The sequence below is a fragment of the Haematobia irritans genome, chromosome 3 (genome assembly GCF_050003625.1).
Source record: "Haematobia irritans isolate KBUSLIRL chromosome 3, ASM5000362v1, whole genome shotgun sequence".
NCBI classification, from domain to species: Eukaryota; Metazoa; Arthropoda; class Insecta; order Diptera; family Muscidae; genus Haematobia; species Haematobia irritans.
In genome coordinates this window covers 190,083,830-190,109,658 of record NC_134399.1, presented here as the reverse complement: position 1 = coordinate 190,109,658, position 25,829 = coordinate 190,083,830, and the positions used below count along the sequence as shown (strand labels likewise).

Genomic DNA, 25,829 nt, shown 5'->3' with positions numbered 1-25,829 from the left:
TTCTATCACTTTACAATTGTCTGCCGTCTTAAAACTCTTTGTGAGTGGAAGCCTTCATAATTCACTATTCTTACAAGGTGGTCCGGAAGCGTTATGTTCTCACAGAATGGTACGGTATTTGGTTGATCACAATCTCTTGGATATCGATCTATCATGTGCACTTTATATATGGTTCTTTGCCAAGCTAGGATGCTCGCTGCCGAACTCGAATATGACCAATTCTTGTTTAACTTTTATTGGAGTTGCATTAGTCCTAAATATTCAAAATATGATCATTATATGTAGATTTACTACAAACTAGCAACAATTCGAACTAAAACTAATATATTTACTATTCCTATATGGCGAAAACAATGTAAACAACAAATGAAAAATGTTTTACGATTGCAATTTACCAATCGAAAAAATTGTCGATCAAAAAAACTCGATATCGACTCCCGTGATCCGAAAAATTTAGATTTCGATCAAAAGTTCTCGATATCGAATGCCGTGATTAGCCCCCAGAATTGAAATATGGGGGTCGCTTATATGGGGGCTATATACAATTATGAACTTGATATGGACCAATTTTTTGTGATCGATTTATCTGAGGGCTATATATAACTATAGACCGATATGGACCTAGTTAGGCATGGTTGTTAACGGCCATATACTAGCACAATGTACCAAATTTCATCTGACTCGGATGCAATTTGCTCCTCCATGAGGCTCCAAAACCCAATCTCGGGATCGAGGCTATATATGATTATGGACTGATATGGACCACTTTTGGCATGGTTGTTAAATATCATATACTACCACCACGTACCAAATTTCAACCAGATCGGATGAATTTTGTTTCTCCAAAAGGCACCGGAGGTCAAATCTGGGGATCGGTTTATATGGGGACTATATCTAATTATGGACTGATATGAACCAATTCCTGCATGGTTGTTGGATAACATATACTAACATCACGTACCAAATTTCAACCGAATCGGATGAATTTTGGTCTTCCAAGAGGCTCCGGAGGTCAAATCTGGTAACCGGTTTATATGGGGGCTATATATAATTATGGACCGACTTCGACCAATTTTTGCATGGTTATTAGAGACACTAACACCATGTACTAAATTTCAGCCGGATCGGATGAAATTTGCTTCTCTTAGAGGCTCCGTAAGCCAAATCTGAGGATCGGTTTATATGGAACTATATATAATTATGGACCGATGTGGACCAATTTTTGCATGGTTGTTAGGTCATATGCTGACATCATGTACCAAATTTCAGCCGGATCGGATGAAATTTCCTTCTCTTAGAGTCCCCGCAAACCAAATTTGGGGGTTCGTTTATATGGGGGCTATACGTAAAAGTGGGCCGATATGGCCCATTTACAATACCATCCGACCTACATATATATACTTTATGGGGTCTTAGAGCAATATTTCGATGTGTTACAAACGGAATGACAAAGTTAATATACCCCCATCCTATGGTGGAGGGTATAACAAAAATGTAACAAATCATCTAAATAAGATTACAGGCAAATTATTTTCACAGTTAAAATATAAATAAATGTTGTCGTTTAAGGGAGTTAGATTCACATTATGTTCGAAATCTACTAAAAGTGGATTTTATATATCCTTTTTATAAGGCAAATGGCAGTTGAAGTCGATTTTGAAAGTGTAATGTGAATGAGGTATAATAAAGCATTTATTTAAAATGGTAATATCATTAATTTAAAACACAATTATTATGAAATATTCGTGAAGAATATTCCTTAACGGAAAAATCTTCAGAATTACCGTTACATAACATATTCTTTTTGAGTTTTTTTTATTTTATTTATTTATAGTTGATACTTTTTTTTAAGTAAATGCTCTAATGACACCATTTCATTTATTATATTTTATTAAGTCATTAACGGCCAAATGCATTACATTTTGAGAATATCAATTCAAAAATTACCGAGAAGTATTTATTATTGCCATTACAAGTTAGTCATTATAACTCACCGCAATGTAATGCAATGTGTAATGACAGCTTTACTCCTGGTAATGTAACTTGTAATGAGATGTGGTTACCTAGTTTTTGCTGGGTATATATTAGAGTTCAAAATTACAAACATTTCTTTAGTACTAGACCCATAGAAATAAATCAAGAATAGCGTGGTCATTTCGAAATGATCCGTTCCTGAAAGTGAACCAACACACATGTGTTGTCAAACTGAGAGCAGATGAGGTCAATCTGACAACGTAAAAATGACACCATACGTTGTCAAAACAACAACCAGCGTTCATGATCTGAAAACGCAATGGTTTCGAATTTTTAAACAAAATTTATAAAAAAGATTTCCGCTACTGTGACTCGAACCTGTGTTGCCTGTACGATACGCGTTAACAGTCGCCTTAGCACATTGCACCAACGGCAGAGTTGCCATAACAAGGGCTGACGATTATTTCAAGACTTTTCATGGCCAAAGAAAAACGAATGCCGTGCACGAAATCGTGAACGGCCGTGAACGAAATCGTGAACATTCCGTTTTGATTTTTTGTGAACGTTTCCATTTCATTTTGACAAAGTCCGTTAACGATTGTGAAACGCAATTTTTCTATTAGTGTATATGAAGTTGAATATAGGCGCATTATTGTAAAATGTACAAATTTTAAGAATTTTGTAAATCTTTATACTTTATCTGTGTATAATGTCTCCCTTTTTTAGTTCATAAACATATAAAATATAATTAAATTGGCTTTAGTACCATTTAGGGTTCATTGTTTTGAGTGTACCAAAGTCGTTAGTATAAAGACCAAATCTTTAGAACCGGGAAAGATTTTTTCAGTCATTCTTCAATAATTTGACGAAGCAACGAAAAGTTTAAAGTATAAAAATATATATTTAGATTTAAAGGTTTTGATCTTCTTTTAAGGATTTTGGTATTGGTTCCGAGTCAAAGATGCAGCTTTTTTAAAATAAGGACATTTTGTAGGGACCTATATAACTTCAAATGTGGGATCAATAAAACTAAATTTAAGAAACAAGTGGGGTGTCCAAATACCCTTTTGTTTTTTATTTTCAATGTATCAAAAAATGCAATTTTTTTAAAACACTTTAACTTTTTTCACTTTTTTTTACACAAAACTGGTTAACCGTTCAAAACCGAATATATAAAATGTAAACATCCCACTGTAATACATAAAACCGGTTAACCAATGGTCTAAAATGGTTTATGCGGTTAATCGAAAATTCTAATTTCTTCAGTATCGGATTTCGGTTTGTGACCGGTTAAAAGCTAAAGTGGCAGCCCGATTAAGTTTCAGGTTCACTTAGACTATTCAGTCCATTGTGATATTTGAGTCCGGTTAACCGGTGTCGGGTTTTGGGCACCCTAGACACAAATCTCATTTATCGACTATTTAATCTCTTTTCGATATATTAACAAAGCTATTCACATACAAAATGCCAGATTAAAATCCAAATTAACATAGAACAGATACTTAATTTTTTTTTTAAATTCCAAAAATAAGAATGAGTGCTGCAGAATTTCACAAGGAAACTGAAATAATATAATGATATAATACATAGACTAATAAATCACGTTAAAAATAAAACAATTGAAGAAAACATTAAAAATATTTAAACCAAAGATGCAAATTCCTTAGCCTGTATCTGAAACTTAAATAACAGTTAATTTTAAGACGATTTCTTTAAATCAAAAAAGTTTTTTTTTCGCTTTAAGGAAAGTTGTGCTTAGTTCAAAGACGTATGACTTTAATTAAGAAACTCAACTTTCCAAGATTAGTGTCATAAATTTAATGAAAAATATCTTTGAAGCAAAGATTAAAAACTTTTTTTTCTTTTTATGTAATAAAATTTTTCTTTTATATTATTATTGTAATAATTTTTCTTGAATTTGTCAAAAATATTTATTGAATTTTTTGGTAGATAAAACAAAAACAAACCCAGCCAACTACATTCAAATCGATGATTTGAGTTTGGCAAAGGAAAAGAGATATGCTTGCAAATTTGTTTAGGCAGTAGCCGACTATCAAACCTTTCTTCGGAAGGTTCACTTTGGGTTGAGTGAATTACCAGAATTTGTTCTGATACTTGGTTGATAGTTTTGCTGCAAGTAGAGGAGGCTGATGAGGAATGTGGTAATTCCGAAACAGCTGTACATCCAACCACCTTGCAGTCTATAGGGCTTTGCCCAAATAAATTTGACATGCATAACAGGTTGGCTGATACGTCCCCGGTCTAACAAAGAAACACACATTTTTTTGTCAAAATTTGTCAAAATATTATTCAACATAGTTCCCTTCAAGAGCGACACAACGATTATAACGACCTTCCAATTTTTTGATACCATTTTGGTAGTACTCCTTTGGTTTTGCCTCAAAATAGGCCTCAGTTTCGGCGATCACCTCTTCATTGCAGCCAAATTTTTTCCCTGCGAGCATCCTTTTGAGGTCTGAGAACAAGAAAAAGTCGCTGGGGCCAGATCTGGGGAATACGGTGGGTGGGGAAGCAATTCGAAGCCACTTCATGAATTTTTGCCATCGTTCTCAATGACTTGTGGCACGGTGCGTTGTCTTGGTGGAACAACACTTTTTTCTTCTTCATATGGGCCCGTTTTACCGCGATTTCGACCTTCAAACGCTCCAATAACGCCATATAATAGTCACTGTTGATGGTTTTTCCCTTCTCAAGATAATCGATAAAAATTATTCCATGCGCATTCCAAAAAACAGAGGCCATTACTTTGCCAGCGGACTTTTGAGTCTTTGCACGCTTCGGAGACGGTTCACCGGTCGCTGTCCACTCAGCTGACTGTCGATTGGACTCAGGAGTGTAGTGATGGAGCCATGTTTCATCCATTGTCACATATCGACGGAAAAACTCGGGTGTATTATGAGTTAACAGCTGCAAACACCGCTCAGAATCATCAACACGTTGTTGTTTTTGGTCAAATGTGAGCTCGCGCGGCACCCATTTTGCACAGAGCTTCCGCATATCCAAATATTGATGAATGATATGACCAACACGTAAGGCCTCTGCTATCTCGATCAATTTCATTTTACGGTCATTCAAAATCATTTTGTGGATTTTTTGATGTTTTCGTCGGTAACCACCTCTCTCGGGCGTCCACTGCGTTCACCGTCCTCCGTGCTCATTTCACCACACTTGAAATTTGCATACCAATTAATTATTGTTGATTTCCCTGGAGCAGAGTCCGGAAACTCATTATCAAGCCAAGTTTTTGCTTCCACCGTATTTTTTCCCTTCAGAAAACAGTATTTTATCAAAACACGAAATCCCTTTTTTCCATTTTTTTCACAATAACAAAAGTTGCTTCACAAAAGATGTTCTATCTCATCACTCATTTGAAGATTGGTACTATATACAAATAATATGCATTTAATACTAGCGACGCCATCTATGTGTCAGACCGGGGAATTATCAGCCAACCGTAAAAATTTAAGTCGTATAACTATCCATATTAGGTCAACATTTTTTTCAGTGTGTATAATCAAATTTGTAACGGACGTTTTCTTCTCACACTGAAAAAAATATTGTCGTGAGGTCAAAGATTTCATGTCTTTAAAATACGAATACAAATTTTTTTCTCTAATATAAAGTTTATTTCTTTGTCCAAAAGTCGATAAACTGAAGTCGTATTGTCCTTATAATTAAGTGATTTCACTTAATAAAGGGTATCATAACACTAAAGAAAAAATGTTTGGGCTAAGGTCAACTTGACTTTAATAACTCAGAAATACTCTTTAATTTAATGAAATTGTCTTTAAATTTGTTGCCTTTTTGCATCTTGACTACAAGGCAAAAAATCGTTCAAATATACGAGGGCATTTCGGAAACTTCTTAGCCTAGCACGAAAAGCGCGGTATAAACAGAAAAAAGTTAAGTGTTTTGGAAACTTGCATCTCTGTTATGAACACATGTTAAATTTTGTTTCGATCTGGCAACTCCTTCATATAGCAACAGGTGTTCAAAAAATCCTTGCTGGCAAAGGAAGATGCAATTACAGTTGTAAACCACTATTTTGAAGATCTTGAGGAAAACTATTTTAATCAAGGGATAGAATTGCTAGAAAAGCGATAGACTAAGTGTATTGAAGTTTCAGGAGATTATATTGAAAAATAAAAATATTTTTGAAAATCTAACTATTCTTTTTCATTGATAGGCTAAGAAGTTTCCGAACCGCCCTCGTAGGACACGCTTTTCAACACTTTATTTTAAAGACGTTGTTTACTTGAAACATAGCATAATTACTACTGGAAGTCGAGTTTGAATTTGGAAAATAAAGTTGTCGTTGACTCGTTTTTAATGGACTTTGACAGCATATGAAGAAACAAGCGAAATTTTTTTTTTCAGTGCAATAGCTTAAATCACAGATTTTATAATAAAATAATGCTTTAATCAAAACAAATCACACAAATTGATAGAGACAAATAGTTTTTCAATTGAATTAATCTTTGATCGATATTAATAATAACGTGTCTAAATCATTTTGAATTAAGAAAAAAATAATTGGATTAATTCGTTTTGTTAATAACGATAAAAAATATATTTTTTTTTTTCAGTTCGAATATTTTTCATTCTACAATATTTAAGGTAATTTGCCATGCTTCAAAGCTATTCGATTTTAACTAGAGGGGTGAAAAATTCAAAGATTAATACCCCGTGTTTAATAATAATTTTCTTTTATTCAAAGTTAATATTTTACTTTTAATCTCTTTATATAATACATATTTTTTGTTTTCATTTAAAATAATTTTTTGAGTTTCGAAATACTATTCAATCTAAATTAATTAAAACAAATTAAATTAAAATAAAATAAATTTAATTGAAAATATTTACATTAAAATTTTTGAACGAAGTTTTAATATTAATATCAATTAAATTTAATTAAAATAAGAAAAATAGTTGAATGAAATTACCTTAAAAATTAAATTTCACTTAGTCTATTGAGAACATCACTGTCCTGCATCATATTACTGCAACTGATTCCGAACAAGCGATAACAAACACAAGCGTATAGAGATAAGATCACAAACAATCCTTAAGAAAATTTTATCTTATCATCACAAAAGTGTTATATGCTGTCGTCTTCCATGTTGGAAACTACCGAAATACTTTAACGTTAGCATAAATTTATCAATAACAAGACATATAAATAAGGCAATAGACAGTCAACAAGTGATTGCTTAATAATTGTCAGAATAGTTATGAAATGTTTTGTGATTTTTATTCACCTTTTGTATTGTAGTTAATTTGTGAAATGAAAACGAGGTTGCTGATATCTGATACAACAGACAAAAGTAAATATATGAACTTATCATAAGTAATCAATCATGAAATAGGTTATGTCCGCATGTCTTTCATCATTCCGATTATTGAAAGGGAAACCAAGAGAGAAGAAACCTCTATACCATAGTAAGGAAGGGCTCTTTAGACTCTTTTAATTTTTATGGGTTGGGAAATATAAGGGAATAGGCGATATATATTTTGATAAAGCCCATTATGCGAATTCATAATGAAGATACAGGAAAGCATGTATGCAAATATTGTTTAAATAAATTGAATTGAATTTATGAAAATAAATAAAAAATAAAATAAATAATAATCAATTAGACAAACCTATTTTCCTTTTTTCTTAAGCTATTCTTGTACTTAAATTGATAAATAGGTTTAATTGCAATTAACACAGTAAAATTAAAATTGCACAGAATTATTTTTTTTTCAATTCAATCCCAAAATCATTGATTCAATTATTTTTATATAGGGGATCGGGGTTTTATAAGTTTGCAACACCCAGAAGGAGACGAGATAGACACATGGTGTCTTTGGCAATAGTGCACAGGATCGGCCCTGAGTCGATGGCCACATTTTTGTAATCAAAGTATAGATCGCAATCGACTTCAAATTTGGCATAAGTATATTTTTTGGGTCAAAATAGAACCCAATTGATTTTGGTAGAAATCGGTTCAGATTTAGATATAGCTCCCATAAATCTATTTCGGCCCATACGGCCCCAGAAGCTAGAGTTTTACCATGATTTGCTTTAAATTTTGCACAAGAAGTACTGTAAACTGTGCCAAATTCGCTTAAAATCGGTTCAGATTTAGATATATGTTAGCTGCCATATATATCTTTCGACCACATAAGCCAAAGATCTACTCCGATTTACGTGAAACTTTGCACAGGGTGCAGAATTAACATTCTAAGAATGCGTACTAAAATTGGTTGAAATCGGTTCGGATTTAGATAAAGCTTTCATATATATCTTTGCCGCGATCTATACTCGTATGTCTACAGAGATCAAAGTTTCACTTCGATTTACTTTAACAGGGAAAATAGTTAATATTCTTACTTTGTATGCCAAATTTGTCCCCAGAGGCCAGAGTTTCGCATTGATTTGTTTCAAATTTTAATTGATAAAAACTTATTTGATTTGATATTTTTTTTTCAATTAAATTTAAATTGACTCAATTAAAACTTTAATTATTCGATTTAAAATTGAATTTTATTTTTTTTTTCTAAAACATAATTATTTTTTTTTAGATTGAGTCAATCTATTGCTTAATTGAATTTAACCTTCTTTTTTTAATTAATTATTTAATAGATCCAATTTTTTCAATTAATTTTAAATTGATTCAATTAAAACTTTACTTAATCGATTTAAAATTGAATTTTATTTTTATTGTAAAACATAATTTTTTTTTTTGGATTGAGTCAATCTATTGTTTAATTGAATATAACCTTCTTTTTATACCCGGCGCTACACTGTGGAGCAGGGTATTATAAGTTAGTGCATATGTCTACAACTCCCACAAGGAGACGAGATAGACATATGGTGTCTTTGGCAAAAATGCTCAGGGTGGGCTCCTGAGTCGATATAGCCATGTCCGTCTGTCGTGAACACATTTTTGTAATCAAAGTCTAGGTCGCAGTTTTAGTACAATTCAAATTTGGCACAAGTATGTGTTTTGGCTCAGACTATAACCCTATTGATTTTGGAAGAAATCGCTTCAGATTTAGATATAGCTCCCATATATATATATATATTTCGCCCGATATGGACTAATACGGACCCAGAAGCCAGAGATTTACCCCAATTTGTTTTAAATTTTGCACTAGGAGTACAATTAGTAGTGTAGTCAAGTGTGCCAAATTTTATTGAAATCGGTTCAGATTTAGATATAGCTCCCATATATATCGTTCGCCCGATTTACACTCATATGACCACAGTGGCCAATCTTTCACTCCGATTTAATTGAAATTTTGCACAGGGAGTAGAATTAGCATTGTAGCTATGCGTGCCAAATTTGGTTGAAATCGGTTCAGATTTAGATATATCTCCCATATATATCGTTCGCCCGATTTACACTCATATGACCACAGAGGCCAATTTTTTGCTCCGATTTAGTTGAAATTTGGCACAGGGAGTAGAATTAGCATTGTAGCTATGCGTGCCAAATTTGGTTGAAATCGGTTCAGATTTAGATATAGCTCCCATATTTTTGTCTAATTTCGACAAATATGGTCAAAATATTAACATTTTCCTTGTAAAATCGCCACTGCTTAGTCGAAAAGTTGTAAAAATGACTCTAATTTTCCTAAACTTCTAATACATATATATCGAGCGATAAATCATAAATAAACTTTTGCGAAGTTTCCTTAAAATTGCTTCAGATTTAAATGCTTCCCATATTTTTTTACTAACATTGTGTTCCACCCTAGGACATTAGCCGACTTAAATTTTGAGTCTATAGATTTTGTAGAAGTCTATCAAATTCTGTCCAAATCGAGTGATATTTAAATGTATGTATTTGGGAAAAACCTTTATATATAGCATCCAACACATTTGACGGATGCGACATGGTATCGAAAATTTAGATCTACAAAGTGGTGCAGGGTATAATATATGTAGTCGGCCCCGACCGATTTTAGACTTTCCTTACTTGTTTTTATTAATTTTTTGATAGGTTCAATTAAAAAAATTGATAATTTTACGTTTTTTTGTGATAATTAATATTTTAATCAAAAACAACAATTATTTACCTAACTGTCTTTATTTTTATAATAAAAAAATTAATTGTGTCAGTTAATTTTTTAATTGATATTTTAATCAGAAAATATTTTGTTTTTTAAACTATACAGCGAACAAAATTTTGAATTATATTTTTAATTTGCAATATTTTTTATTTAAATCTAATATTAATGGTAATAATTAAAAATATGTATTTTTCGCTTTGATTAAAAATTAAATTAATGGTAATAATTAAAAATATGTATTTTTCGTTTTGATTAAAAATTTAATTGTATCAGTAAATGTTTTAATTGAAATTATAATTGGAAAATATTTCGGTGTTTTTTTCTGTGTACACCGATAGAAAAAGATTCGTTATGTTAACGAAATGTGTCATTAAAAGTGAGCCAATGAAACAAATTTGTTAATACAATGGAATTTTTCGTTAATATGATGAATTTTCTGTTAATCTACGTAACATTTCATACTATTAACGAATGTTTTCATTGTATTAATGAAAATGTTCCATTATATCAATGAAATAGTTTCGTTGGCTCAATTTTAATTTTGGAAAAAGTTTCTATAAACTTATTTTTTTTGAGAAATTTTTCTATAGAAATAAAATTTTGAGAAAAAAATCCATAGAGATAACATTTTGAAAAAAAAAAATTTACAGAAATATTTAAAAAAAAAATTCTATAGAAATACAATTTTGACAAAATTTTCTATAAAAAAACATTTTGACAACATTTTCTACAGGAATAAAGTTTTGACAAAAATTTCTATAGAAATATTTGTTTGGTAGATTTGTGGTAATTTGTGGTAATCTTCAAATTTTGATAGATTTTTTTTTTTTGCACGAGTAGTAACTGTGGCTACAACACATTGTTAAAGATCAAGCATTGCCGGCTTCTAATTTCCTCCTCTAGAGCCAGCAAAATGTAAAAATTATTACAAATTGTGTTGAGTGAAAATGTCCCTACATTCACTGGTGGAAAAAGTTTCGTTATATTAATGAAATGTGTCATTAAAATTGAGCCAATGAAACAATTTCATTGATATAACGAAATTTTTTGTTATTATAACGAATTTTCTTTTAGTCAACGAAACCTTTCGTACTATTAACGAACATTTTCATTCTCTTAATGAAAATGTGTCGTTGTATCAATGAAAAATTTTCGTTGGCTCAATTTTAATGAAATTTTCTTTGTGTGTTGTGGCCCTACGTCCCTACAAGACGCTAAATATTATAAATAAAAAATCGAGCAATATTCTTATGTAAGAGCTACAAGTACGAATAAATACGATCGGCTAGTACATCAAAATTTGAAATTTGAGTAACATTGGTTAATAAATAAGAGCACTATGGCCAAATATGGGAAAATCGAGCGATGCATATATATGGAAGCTATATGTAAATGTGAACCAATTTGCATAATATTTTGCGGGTTTGATTAATATCACAAAAGGTTACCTTGTGCAAAATTTGAGTAAGATCATTTAAGAAATGAGGCCTCTATGGTCAAACATAAGGTTATTAGGGGCAAATTTTTCAAAATCGGGCGATACATATATATGGGAGCTATATCTAAATCTGAACCGATTTCGATGAAATTTTGCACATACCGTTACTACTATAGAGGACTGGATCTAGCCAACTTTGAATTAGATGGGATAATAAATAAGGGTTCTATGACCAAATTTGGGAAAATCGGGCTATACATATATATGGGAGCTATATCTCAATCTGAACCGATATCGATAATTTTTTGCCCATATAGTTAGTGCTATAGAAGATTACATTTAGCCAACTTTGAGTAAGATCGGTTGATCAATAAGGGTTTTATGACCTAATTTGGCAAAATCGGGCGATACATATATATGAGAGCTATATCTAAATCTGAACCGATTTCGATGAAATTTTGCAGACTTAAGGGTGATGCAGAAGATTATTTTGTGCTAAATTTGACGACGGTCGGTTAGTAAAAAAGAGCAACGTGACCCCATTTGTCGAAATCGGGCGATACATATATATGGGAGCTATATCTAAATTTGATCCGATATCTTCCACATTCAATAGCGTTCGTCCTTGTGCCCAAAAAAATCTCTGTACAAAATTTCATCAAAATCGGTTAATAATTGCGACCGGAATCCTGTGAACAACAAATACATGGACAGACGGACGGTCGGACACCAAGCGCTAGATCGACTCATGAGGGGATTCTGAGTCGATCGGTATATATTTTATGGGGTCTAAAATCAATATTTGTGGTAGGAACATTTTTTGGCAGATCAACCTTATTATACCCTGACCACTATGTGGTTTAGGGTATATAAATTAAATATATCAGTTTAAATTATAAATCAAAATAATGAAAAAGTCAGTAAAGAAAATGATGTTTTTAATACAGTTGTTTTAATTTTAAAATTATATCAGAAATTAAAATTATTGTGTTTGTAATTTTGTTAATTTCTGCAACTAATTAAATACTCATAAAGGTGACAACTTAATGGAAATTAAATAAAAACTCAAATTTTTATTAACTCCCTATATCTCATCATATATATATCCCCGTGTATCGTGTCTTCTTAATAAGTAAATAATTGGCAATAACTTGCAAAAAAAAATCGGGTGTGACCGCCTTTATTTTAATATGACATCTTACACTTAATTATCGTTTATTACTCCAGACAACACCCCATCGCACAATAACCAAAAACACTTTTACTTTTGCTTTTCTCAGTGATCGCAGAGTATAAGCGGTATTCTGATACGGACGAAATCAACATTAAGTGCCAGTTTTTACACATGTCTAACCACCGCCCCTTTATAACACGCATCGTCATCCAAACGATCAAAAAAAATATTTCAAATCATCATGATCGTAGTAATCGTCATACAATAAACGATCTAATTTTTAAATCTTCACGTCATTGTTTTTTGTTGGCAGCATCGACGACGTTGCCACTGCAAACGTAAGCGATAGCTTCTTCATTTTAATTTTGAAATACTCGTACACATCACAATTTGTAAGTCTCGACTGGGATGTTTGTGAATGAAATGATATGTCTTTCTGGCTGACAGACAGCGCTCAATTAAGCGCAATTTTTATTAAGAATAATATCTCTTCTCTAAATGAAATATTCTTAGAGTTTCCATTTAAACATTTTTTTTTTACTTTAGGGGGAATTTTTTTCGGGGAACTTTTCCACTGGGTTACAATTATATGATACCCACACTAAAAAAAAAAAAATATTTATATATATTTTGGTTAATACATTTTTCATTGAACTTGTGATGCTGCTTTTACAAAACGAATATTTTTGAAGTAAGGAAATACTTTCCCAATGTGAAATTGCGGTTTCTTTTTATACCCTGCGCCACACTGTGGAACAGGGTATTATAAGTTAGTGCATATGTTTGTAACACCCAGTAGGAGACGAGATAGACACATGGTGTCTTTGGCAATAATGCTCAGGGTAGGTCCCTGAGTCAATATAACCATGTCCGTCTGTCCGTCCGTCCGTCCGTCCGTCTGTCTGTGAACACACTTTTGTGATCAAAGTCTAGGTCGCAGTTTAAGTCCAATCGACTTCAAATTTGGCACATGTTCCTGTTTTGGGTCCGAATAGAACCCTATTGATTTTGGAAGAAATCGGTTCAGATTTAGATATAGCTCCCATATATATCTTTCGCCCGATATGCACTTATATGGATCCAGAAGCCAGAGTTTTATCCCGATTTGCTTGAAATTTTGCACGAGAAGTACCATTGGTAGTATAGTCGAGTGTGCAAAACTTGATTGAAATCGGTTCAGATTTAGATATAGCTCCCATATATATCTTTTGCCCGATATGGACTTATATGGCCCCAGAAGCCAGAGTATAGGCCCAATTTGGTTGGAATTTTGCTCACGGAGTACAATTAGTAGTGTAGTCCAGTGTGCTAAACTTTATTGAAATCGGTTCAGATTTAGATATAGCTCCCATATATATCTTTCGCCCGATATGGACTAATATGGTCCTAGAAGCCAGAGGTTTGGCCCAATTTGATTGAAATTTTGCACTAAGAGTACAACTAGTAGTGTAGTCAAGTGTGACAAATTTGATTGAAATCGGTTCAGATTTAGATATAGCTCCCATATATAGCTTTCGCCCAATTTACACTCATATGACCACAGAGGCCAATTTTTTACTGCGATTTAGTTGAAATTTTGCACAGGGAGTATAATAGGCATTGTTGCTATGCGTGCCAAATTTGGTTGAAATCGGTACAGATTTAGATATAGCTCCCATATATATGTTTTTTCTGATTTCGACAAAAATGGGCAAAATACCAACATTTTCCTTGTTAAATCGCCACTGCTTAGTCGAAAAGTTGTAAAAATGGCTCTAATTTTCCTAAACTTCTAATACATATATATCGAGCGATAAATCATAAATAAACTTTTGCGAAGTTTCCTTAAAATTGCTTCAGATTTAAATGTTTCCCATATTTTTTACTAAAATTGTGTTCCACCCTAGTGCATTAGCCAACTTAAATTTTGAGTCTATAGATTTTGTAAAAGTCTATCGAATTCTGTCCAAATCGAGTGATATTCAAATGTATGTATTTGGGACAAACAGTTATATATAGCCCCCAACGCATTTGACGGATGTGATATGGTATCGAAAATTTAGATCTACAAAGTGGTGCAGGGTATAATATAGTCGGCCCCGCCCGACTTTAGAATTTCCTTACTTGTTTAAATCAAAATTTTGGAATTTATCACTTCATTTAGAAAATTTCATAATTGGGATATTTATCCTAATTTAGGTAAATAACACCTTGACCTAAAGTGGAGTTTCTTCTTTGAAAAATGTTTATTGTAAAGAACTTGAATATTTGGCTCTGAATCAACACAAAAATCTGCTACAAGAATAAATTTTCTTATCATTGATTTAGGCATAGAACCGGGCAGCATTAATTTTTATACCCACCACCATAGAATGGTGATGGGGGTATAATAAGTATAATAAGCTTGTCATTCCATTTGTAACACATCGAAATATCGATTTCCGACTATATAAAGTATATATATTCTTGATCATGGAGAAATTCTAGGACGATATAAACATGTCCGTCTGTTGCAATCACGCTACAGTCTTCAATAATGAAGCAATCGTGCTGAAATATTGCACAAACTCGTCTTTTATCAGCAGGCAGGTCAAGTTCGAAGATGGGCTATATCGGTCCAGGTTTTGATATAGTCCCCATATATACCGACCTCCCGATTTGGGGTCTTGGACTTATAGAAACCGTAGTTTTTATCCAATTTGCCTGAAATTGGAAATCTAGAGGTATTTTAGGACCATAAAGATGTGTGCCAAAAATTTTGAGTATCGGCCGATGTTTTGGTATAGCCCACATATAGACCGATCTTCCGATTTTACTTCTTGGGCTTCTACAATCCGCAGTTTTTATCCAATTTATCTGAAGTTGGATATCTAGAGGTATTTTAAAACCATAAAGAGGTGTGCCAAAAATGGCGAGCATCGGTCCATGATTTGGTATGGTCCCCATATAAACCGAACTCCCGATTTGGGGTCTTGGTCTTATAGAAACCGTAGTTTTTATCCAATTTGCCTGAAATTGGAAATCTAGAGGTATTTTAGGACCATAAAGAGGTGTGCCAAAAATGGTGAGTATCGGTCCATGTTTTGGTATAGCCCCCATATAGACCGATTTCCCGATTTTACTTCTTGTGCTTATAGAAACCGTAGTTTTTATCCAATTTGCCTGAAATTGGAAATCTAGAGGTATTTTAGGACCATAAAGAGGTGTACCGAAAATGGTGAGTATCGGCTCATGTTTTGGTGTAGCCCCCATATAGACCGATCTCCCGATTTTACTTCTTGGGCTTCTACAATCCACAGTTTTTATCCAATTTAACTGAAGTTGGATGTCTAGAGGTATTTTCGGGCCATAAAGAAGTGTATCGAAAACTGTGAGTATCGTTTCATGTTTTAGTATAGCCCCTTTAAGAACGATCTCCCGATTTAACTCCTTGGGTTTCTAGAAAGCGTAGTGTTTATCCGATTTGCCTGAAAGTGTAAATATTCAGTATCGGAGTTAGTTTTTATCGGTCCATTTGGTAAGGCCTCCATATAGACCGATTTCACTTCTTGGAGGTATAGAAGGCGCACTGATCATGAAAATTGCTTGAAACTCAATGTAAAATTTCCAGATTTTACTTCTCGGGTGAAAATCTACAGATTTACGATTTCAAATCAAGCCGTTATTTTATAATTTTCTTGCACACTTACAAGAGATGTTAATGATTCCTCTCAAACAAAAATGGTTCTTTTAAATTCAGAATCTGATATAGTCTTCATAGGTAAAATCTTTCAAATTATCATAGTGAAGTGTACTGGTTGAACTGCTCTGCTTGATCTGTCATCAAACCCCCTGAAATTTCAAAGGAAACTCTAATATTTGATTCATGGTGGTGGGTATTACAGATACGGCCCGGCCGAACTTACTTCTGTACTCGTATATACTTGTTTAATTTCGAAAACCAACTTTAAACCAAAGATGGAAAATTCTCAAAATTTGTCTTAGTCTACACGCTCACAAAAAATCGCTTCTGTAACATATACTCCCAAACATATTTTGCTTCAAGCATATATATTTTTGGGTATTGCCCAAACATTTATATGTTTGATCTCTTCCAATATATAATATGTTTGAAAGCATATTGGTCTAAACAATATATGTTTGGGTAGTCTAAGTTCCAAACATTTTGTATGTTTGCATCCAAATTCAATAATGTTGTCTTCCAAAAAACAATATGTTATTATGTGAACATATAATATGTTTGGAAGCATTTTGCACCCAAAAATATTATATGCTTAAAAAAATTCTCCCAAACAATATTGTGCTCAAAATTTTATTTATTTATTTATATATTTACAATCATAATGAATTATGAAAATAAACAGGTAATATAGGTGCTAACAACATAGGTTTTCGACCTGAATGCTCAAAATTTTGTTTCTGCCCAATTGTATATTCCCCCAAATCTTTCTCACTTCCACGAGATTTTTTAGTTCTTAGCACCTTTTTCTGTAATACAAACATTGTAGAAGGAATTATTCAATTGTTTTTTTATTTTAATTTTACCTTTTGCCGGACGGGGATTCGAACAGCGGACCACACAGTTTGTAAGGATCAAAGAAGTAGCTGATCAATTGCCCAAGGAAAAATAAAATGTTAATTTTGTAATAACAAGCAACAACCACCAACTTAATTCAATATCGCTCCCTGTTAAATAGCGCTCCAAGCTACTAAACACATATATGTTTATAGGCTATTTCTAAATTAATATATGTTTGCATCCAAGCATATTATATTTACAAACATTTTATGTCCCAAACATAATATGTTCTAACATATTAACATATATGTCCCAAACATGTTATGCTAGTTTATGAACATTATATGCTTGCACTCAAAAATATTGTGTTTAAAAATTTGTGTTCCAAACATATAATGTTTATAGCCAAACATATGAAAAACAGTTTTTTTCATCCGTGTACATTTGAAGGAAGGAAATTTTTGGTTTACTTTGGAAAACAGGTTAGTTTTAGAAAAGTTTAACTAAACTGTATTACAAACGCAGATGTAACGCTGAATTTTGTGAATTATGTAAATATTTTTCGAAAAACTCAAGAAAATGCGCGCATTGGTAAAATTTACAAATTTTAAGAAATTCTGAATTATTTTATGGGAGACACAAATTTAGTAAATATTTATACTTCATTTGTGTATAATTACCACCCCCCCCCACACACTTTTTTTAATTCATTTATTTAACGTACGCAAAAATTATTTGTTTGAATCAAAAATAATTTTAATTGTTTTAAATTCAATTAAATAAAATGATTTTAATAAAATTAATCTAAATTAAATCAATATTCTACTTGTATATCATCCAATAATCTTTCTTGATCAATGCTATTTGTAATCATTTGTTCAATACAACTTAATTGAAAGCCCATTAGATAGACTATGTCTTAAGCCGCCAGGCATATAAAACAAAATGTTCAAGTACGTTTTCATTAAGAATTCAGTTATGTAAGATAATAATTTAGTCGTACAATGGTTTAGCAAAGAAAAAAAAACTAGCATTATTAACGAGCAACGTATAAATTTATTTTTAATTGAGGTATGAAATAAATTCCCAAACCGTAAACATTCTAAGGGAAATAGTTTATGTTGCCTCTGGTACCGGGCTGCGGTCATTATACGGTAGTTTATTATGAATTAATTATTTTTGATATTGAGCTTAACGACGATAATAAAAATAATGATATTGTTTTCAATTGCATAGCTTTGCTAAGGGAAGATATTTTAGATTGAAAAGGAAGTATGACGATGCGTGCGAGAGGAAATGACTAAATATAGATTTGGATCCATTTCTATGAAACCTAGAAGGAATGATATAAAATATCATTTAATTTTATATACACCCTCACAAAAAATCGCTTCTGTAACATATACTCCCAAACATATTTTGCTTCAAGCATATACATTTTTGGGTATTGCCCAAACATTTATATGTTTGATCTGTTCCAATATATAATATGTTTGAAAGCATATTGGTCTAAACAATATATGTTTGGGTAGTCTAAGTTCCAAACATTTTGTATTTTTGCATCCAAATTCAATAATGTTGTCTTCCAAAAAACAATATGTTATTATGTGAACATATAATATGTTTGGAAGCATTTTGCACCCAAAAATATTATATGCTTAAAAAAAATTCTCCCAAACAATATTGTGCTCAAAATTTTATTTATTTATTTATATATTTACAATCATAATGAATTATGAAAATAAACAGGTAATATAGGTGCTAACAACATAGGTTTTCGACCTGAATGCTCAAAATTTTGTTTCTGCCTAATTGTATATTCCCCCACATCTTTCTCACTTCCACGAGATTTTTTAGTTCTTAGCACCTTTTTCTGTAATACAAACATTGTAGAAGAAATTATTCAATTTTATGATTTTTTTATTTTAATTTTACCTTTTGCCGGACGGGGATTCGAACAGCGGACCACACAGTTTGTAAGGATCAAAGAAGTAGCTGATCAATTGCCCAAGGAAAAATAAAATGTTAATTTTGTAATAACAAGCAACAACCACCAACATAATTCAATATCGCTCCCTGTTAAATAGCGCTCCAAGCTACTAAACACATATATGTTTATAGGCTATTTCTAAATTAATGTATGTTTGCATCCAAGCATATTATATTTACAAACATTTTATGTCCCAAACATAATACGTTCTAACATATTAACATATATGTCCCAAACATGTTATGCTAGTTTATGAACATTATATGCTTGCACTCAAAAATATTGTGTTTAAAAATTTGTGTTCCAAACATATAATGTTTATAGCCAAACATATGAAAAACAGTCTTTTTCATCCGTGTAGGCAAAAATCCATTTTTAACTATATAAAATTAAACATATCTAAATTTCTTTTAATAAAAAAAATTAATATTATTAAAAATATACGTTTTGGATTTTTTTAATAATATATTACATTTATATTTTTTGGCTATGCAACTAAAACCTATCTACAAATTTTTTTATAACAAAATAAAAAGGATTATATTCCTCACAATTTCGCAGATTTTTAATACCCTACGCCACATTGTGAAACAGGGTATTATAAATTAGTGCATATGTTTGCAACTCCCACATGGTGCCTTAGGATATAATGCTCAAGGCCGGCTCCTGGGCACGGTTGCCACGCGATCCAAAACCAATCTACAAAAATTTTTCCAAAAACTACCAAATAAAAAATCTTATTTTGCAGATTTCGATTTCTATAGAAAGTTTTTTCAAAATTTTGTTTCTATAGAAATTTTTGTCAACATTTTATTTCTATAGAAATTTTTGTCAAAGTTTTATTTCTATAGAAAATTTTATCAAAATTTATTTATAGAGAAAATGTTGTCAACATTTTATTTCTATAGAAAATTTTGTCAAAATGTTATTTCTATAGAAATTTTTGTCAACATTTTATTTCTATATAAATTTGTGTCAAAGTTTTATTTCTATAGAAAATTTTGTCAAAATTTATTCCTAGAGAAAATTTTGTCAACATTTTATTTTATAGAAAATTTCAAAATTTTATTTCTATAGAAAATTTTTGTCAAAATTTATTTCTATATAAATTTTTGTCAACATTTTATTTCTATATAAATTTTTGTCAAAGTTTTATTTCTATAGAAAATTTTGTCAAAAATTATTTCTATAGAAAATTTTTGCCAACATTTATTTCTATAGAAAATGTTTGCCAAAATTTATTTCTATAGAAATTTTTGTCAACATTGTATTTCTATATAAATTTTTGTAAATATTTTATTTCTATAGCAATTTTTGTCAAAGTTTTATTTCTATAGAAAATTTTGTCAACATTTTATTTGTATCGAAAATTTTGTCAACATTTTATTCCTATAGATTTTTTTTTAATTTTATTCCTTGAAAAATATATGTCAACATTTTATTCCTATAGAACATTTTGTCAATTTTTTTAAGTAAATGTGTCAATGTTTTATTTATATAGAAAATTTTATAAAAATTTTATATCTATAGACAATTTTGTCAACGTTTTATTCCTAGAAAGAATTTTGTCAATTTTTTTTTGTTTACAAAATTTTGTCAAAATTTTATTCCTATACACAGAAAAAAAATCAACGAAATATTTCCAATTATAAAGTTAATTGAAGTTAAAAATGTTTTCAATTAATAAATTAATTGATACAATTAACTTTTTAATCATGATAGAAACAATAAGTTAATTAAGTCAATGATTGAAAATTTTAAAATTTTTAATTAAAAAATTAATTGATACAATTAAATTTTTAATCAAATTCGGAAGACTAATTCAGTTAAAAAAGTGCTGATTTTTGAAATTTTTAATTAAAAATGTATTTCAAACAATCATTTGTTAATCCAAATAAAAACTTTATGCCAATTCAGAAAGTAATTAAAAATAGTTACCTTTTATAAGTAATAAATCAATTGAGTTTTGCAATCAATATCAATTAAATTTTTAATTGAATCAATTAAAAAATTAATTGAAATTTGCTGAAAAAATCAATTAATTTTTTAATCAGGAATTTTTTCTATGCCCAATTAAAACTGATACTATCATTTTCGTGATTGAAGACATTTCAATTAAAAAATTAATTGGATCAATTAATTTGGTGATTGAATCAGAAAAAAAAATTTTTGTGTGTAGCAAATTTAGTCACACAGTCCAACGTTTTTCTCGCATTTACGGGAAATTTTGCACAGGTTACTTCCAATTGCAATTGGTTACTTCCATTATTTTACTTGCAGCATACTCTCTAGATCTCTCTTTCTAAACACAAATATGTTTATTGGCTATTTCTAAGTTAATATATGTTTGCTTCTAAGCATATTATATTTACAAACAGTTTATGCCCCAAACATAATATGTTCTAACATATTCGTCCCAAATATGTTATGCTAGTTCATGAACATAATATGATTGCACTTAAAAATATTGTGTTAAAAAATTTGAGTTGCAAACATATAATTTTTACACCCAAAAATATCTCATGTATCGAAAAGTAGATCTACAAAGTGGTGCAGGGTATAATAATGAGTTTGACAACACTACCAGTATCATTATAACGATTTACTTTGCGATCACAGCCAAATATATGTTATCACACTATAACGCTTGGAATCCAACACGTATAACTGTCTTGGTAAACATTTACACAGATTTAATATTTAGTAGGACATATTAGATTCCATTATTATGTAAACCTACAACCGTACTTTACTTCTATAAGGTAAATTTTGTTGGAGACATTGTACCACTGCGGCCTATCAAACTTCTTCTATTTTGGTCAACATCGTTAACTCAAATTTAAGGATAATTAAAAATCAATATAGATTTACGATTTGTTTCTGACAAACAAGGACGATTTCTACAATTGTATTCATAGCAGACTATAATAAATTTATATAAGTAATTTTGCTAAATTGATGAAACGAAAAGCAATAACGAATATATTCTCTTTTATTTGCAGATTTTATGTGAGCTGCCTGCCTCCAGAGTTTCTACCATAATGAGTGGTATAATCCATAGAGATATTATCATCAAAATGCCATCAGAACTATTGATATAACCATAAAACAAATAAATTATCTAAAAGAGAAATATTTTTGATAAGCCGATTTTAAAGTGAAATTTTCTAAAGGTTTACTCGAATTTAAGTAAACGAAATTCCAAGAAAATATACACGAAATAGAAAAAATTTCTTTTTTTGAAAGAAAACCGTAAACGCCAATTATTACAACTAAATATATACAAGCAATCCTACAAGTATTGAGGAAGGATATCATTTTAATGCAAGAGAAAGCATGCGTGAATGTAACAAACGTATCTGCTAAAGCAAAAGACATTTTTTTTTTGAAAATCTTTATATATATATATATATAGAAAAAAGAAGTTGATGAAAATAATACAATAAATTATAAATATATACATACTACTATCTACTATATACAATACAATTATATTTGTAATAAGAGTTGTGATCATTGATTAAGCAATCAAATAATTTTAGCAATTTTATATTAGATTTTTTTTTTAAATTTTTATTATAGAATTTTTAAAATTTTAATAAAAAAATACGAAAAAAAACAAAAGCGCAAAACAAGCATTAAATAGTAAATGTTTGTTTTTTATTTAAAAGTAAACACAAAGGTTTTCTTTTCAAAGGCCTTTAAGTTCATTAGTTGCTATTTTAAAGAGAGCATTTAATATTTAGTTTATCTTATATACATATATAAATATATTTTTAGATATCTATAATTTCTTGTAGAATATAAGCACGAATTTTTAGAAAATTTTTTTGGTTCAATTATCTTTTATTTTTTGTACTAAAAATCATTTATAGTTTTTTTTATATATATATATAAATTTATTTTATTATATATTTAATAATTTTCGATTTTTTTCGATGAGGATAGAGAAACTGCAATTATCAATTTTCCAATTCAGGGTTATAATTTCAAGCATGAATATCGCTTAGCCTTATATTGTGAAATTGCTTATTACAGCTTCTGTATGTTTTTTTTTTTGTAATATTTTAAAAGAATATTTCTTCAAAATCAAGTATATACATATCCACCCAACTTTTTATTATTCCCCCCTTTAGTTTCTTTTATTTTAAGACTCCGATGACACACAAGCAATTTCATTTATGCTGCTTTATTTACTGCTTAATAAACAAATTTTAAATTTTATTTAAATATTATTTTTAAGTCTTATTTTGTGCCCTTCCTTTGTTTTAGTTTTATTTTTTCTTAGTTAAGTGCGAGTTTAGAACAGAAAACAAAACTTTGTAATTTTTAAATACAAAACGAACATTTAAATAAACACAACATCAAACAATAATAAAAAGAAAGACGAACTAATATAAAAAAAAAAAAAAAACAAACAAATACAAAGTTTTATTATTTTTTCAATGACATCTCATCTTCAATTAATGGCAAAAAGGGTAAGCATTAATGTTCTTGTGTAATTAATTTTGGTGTATATCTTTTTATTTATTAACTCATATTTGTGGTGACATCAACAAAGTTATATGGTATTGTCAATATTTAAAAATAACCTTGTGAGCAGTGCCCAAATTTTCAATTGAAAAAGAACATAAGCCACCCATCATAGATTAGAAATAAAATTTTGACATAATTTTCTACAGAAATACAATTTTGACAAAATTTTCTATAGAAATAAAATTTTGATAAAATCTTCTATAGAAATAAAATGTTGATAAAATTGTCTATAGAAATAAAATGTTGATAAAATTTTCTATAGAAATAAAATTTTGATAAAATTTTCTATAGCAATAAAATGTTGACCAAATTGTCTATAGAAATAACATTTTGACAAAATTTTATATAGAAATAAAATTTTGATAAAATTTTCTATAGAAATAAAATTTGGACAAAAATTTTAATAGAAATAAAATTTGGACAAAATTTTCTATAGAAATAAAAATTTTGACAAAATTTTCTATAGAAATAAAATTTTGATAGAATTTTCTATAGAAATGAAATTTTAATAAAATTTTCTATAGAAATAAAATTTTGACAAAATTGTCTATAGAAATAAAATTTTTACAATATTTTCTATAGAAGTAAAATTTTGACAAGTTTTCTATAGAAACAAAAATTTTGACAAAATGTTCTATAGAAATAAAATTTGGACAAAAATTTTAATAGAAATAAAATTTGGACAACATTTTCTATAGAAATAAAAATTTGGACAAACTTTTCTATAGAAATAAAATTTTGATAAAATTTTCTATAGAAATAAAATGTTTATAAAATTTTCTATAGAAATAATATATTGACAAAATTAATTTTGACAAAATTTTCTAAAGAAATAAAATTATTTATTTATTAAATAAATTTATTTACTAAAGAATTTAAAACCATAATAAATTATGATATTAAATGAAATGGGTACTAAGAACATAGGTTTTCGACCTAAGAAATAAAATTTTTACAAAATTTTCTATAAAAATAAAATTTTGACAAAATTGTCTATAAAAATAATATTTTGACAAAATTTTCTATAAAAATAAAATTTCAAAAAATTTTCATAGAAATAAAATTTTGACAATTTAATTCTATAGAATTAAAATTTTGACAAAATTTTCTATATATATACATAAATTATTTTTATTAAAGAATTTAAAACCATAATAAATTTTGATATTAAATGAGATAGGTACTAACACAAAAGTTTTCGACCTAAGAAATAAAATTTTGACAAAATTTTCTATAAAAATAAAATTTTGACAAAAGCTTCTATAGAAATAAAATTTTGACAAAATTTTCTATAGAAATAAAATTTTGACAAAATTTTCTATAGACATAAAATTTTTACAAAATTTTCAATAGAAATAAAATTTTGACAAAATTTTCTATAGAAATAATATATTGACAAAATTAATTTTGACAAAATTTTCTATAGAAATAAAATTATTTATTTATTAAATAAATTTATTTACTAAAGAATTTAAAACCATAATAAATTATGATATTAAATGAAATGGGTACTAAGAACAAAGGTTTTCGACCTAAGAAATAAAATTTTTACAAAATTTTCTATAAAAATAAAATTTTGACAAAATTGTCTATAAAAATAATATTTTGACAAAATTTTCTATAAAAATAAAATTTCAAAAAATTTTCATAGAATTAAAATTTTGACAATTTAATTCTATAGAATTAAAATTTTGACAAAATTTTCTATATATATATATATATATATATATATATATATATATATAAATTTTGACAAAATTTTCTATAGAAATAAAATTTTTACAAAATTTTCAATACAAATAAAATTTTGCCAAATTTTTCTATAGAAATAACATTTTGACAAAATTTTCTATAGAAATAAAATTTTGACAAAATTTTCTTTAGAAATAAAATTTTGGACAAAATTTTCTATAGAATTAAAATTTTGACAAAATTTTCTATAGAAATAAAATTTTGACAAAATTTTCTATAGAAATAAAATTATTTATTTAATACATAAATTATTTTTATTAAAGAATTTAAAACCATAATAAATTATGATATTAAATGAGATAGGTACTAACACCAAAGGTTTTCGACCTAAGAAATAAAATTTTGACAAAATTTTCTATAAAAATAAAATTTTGACAAAAGTTTC

At 29.2% G+C, this 25,829-nt stretch overlaps 1 protein-coding gene across 1 annotated transcript in view; it reads left to right on the top strand.

Annotated features, from left to right (window-relative positions):
- Nucleotides 1–23,215, top strand: part of Inx2 (innexin 2) — a 28,990-nt gene extending 5,775 nt beyond the window's left edge. The window contains exon 2 of the mRNA XM_075300786.1: nt 22,159–23,215. The gene's annotated coding sequence lies outside the window, so the exon portion shown is untranslated. The remainder of the gene's footprint in view (nt 1–22,158) is intronic.
- Nucleotides 23,216–25,829: the final 2,614 nt, after the last annotated feature.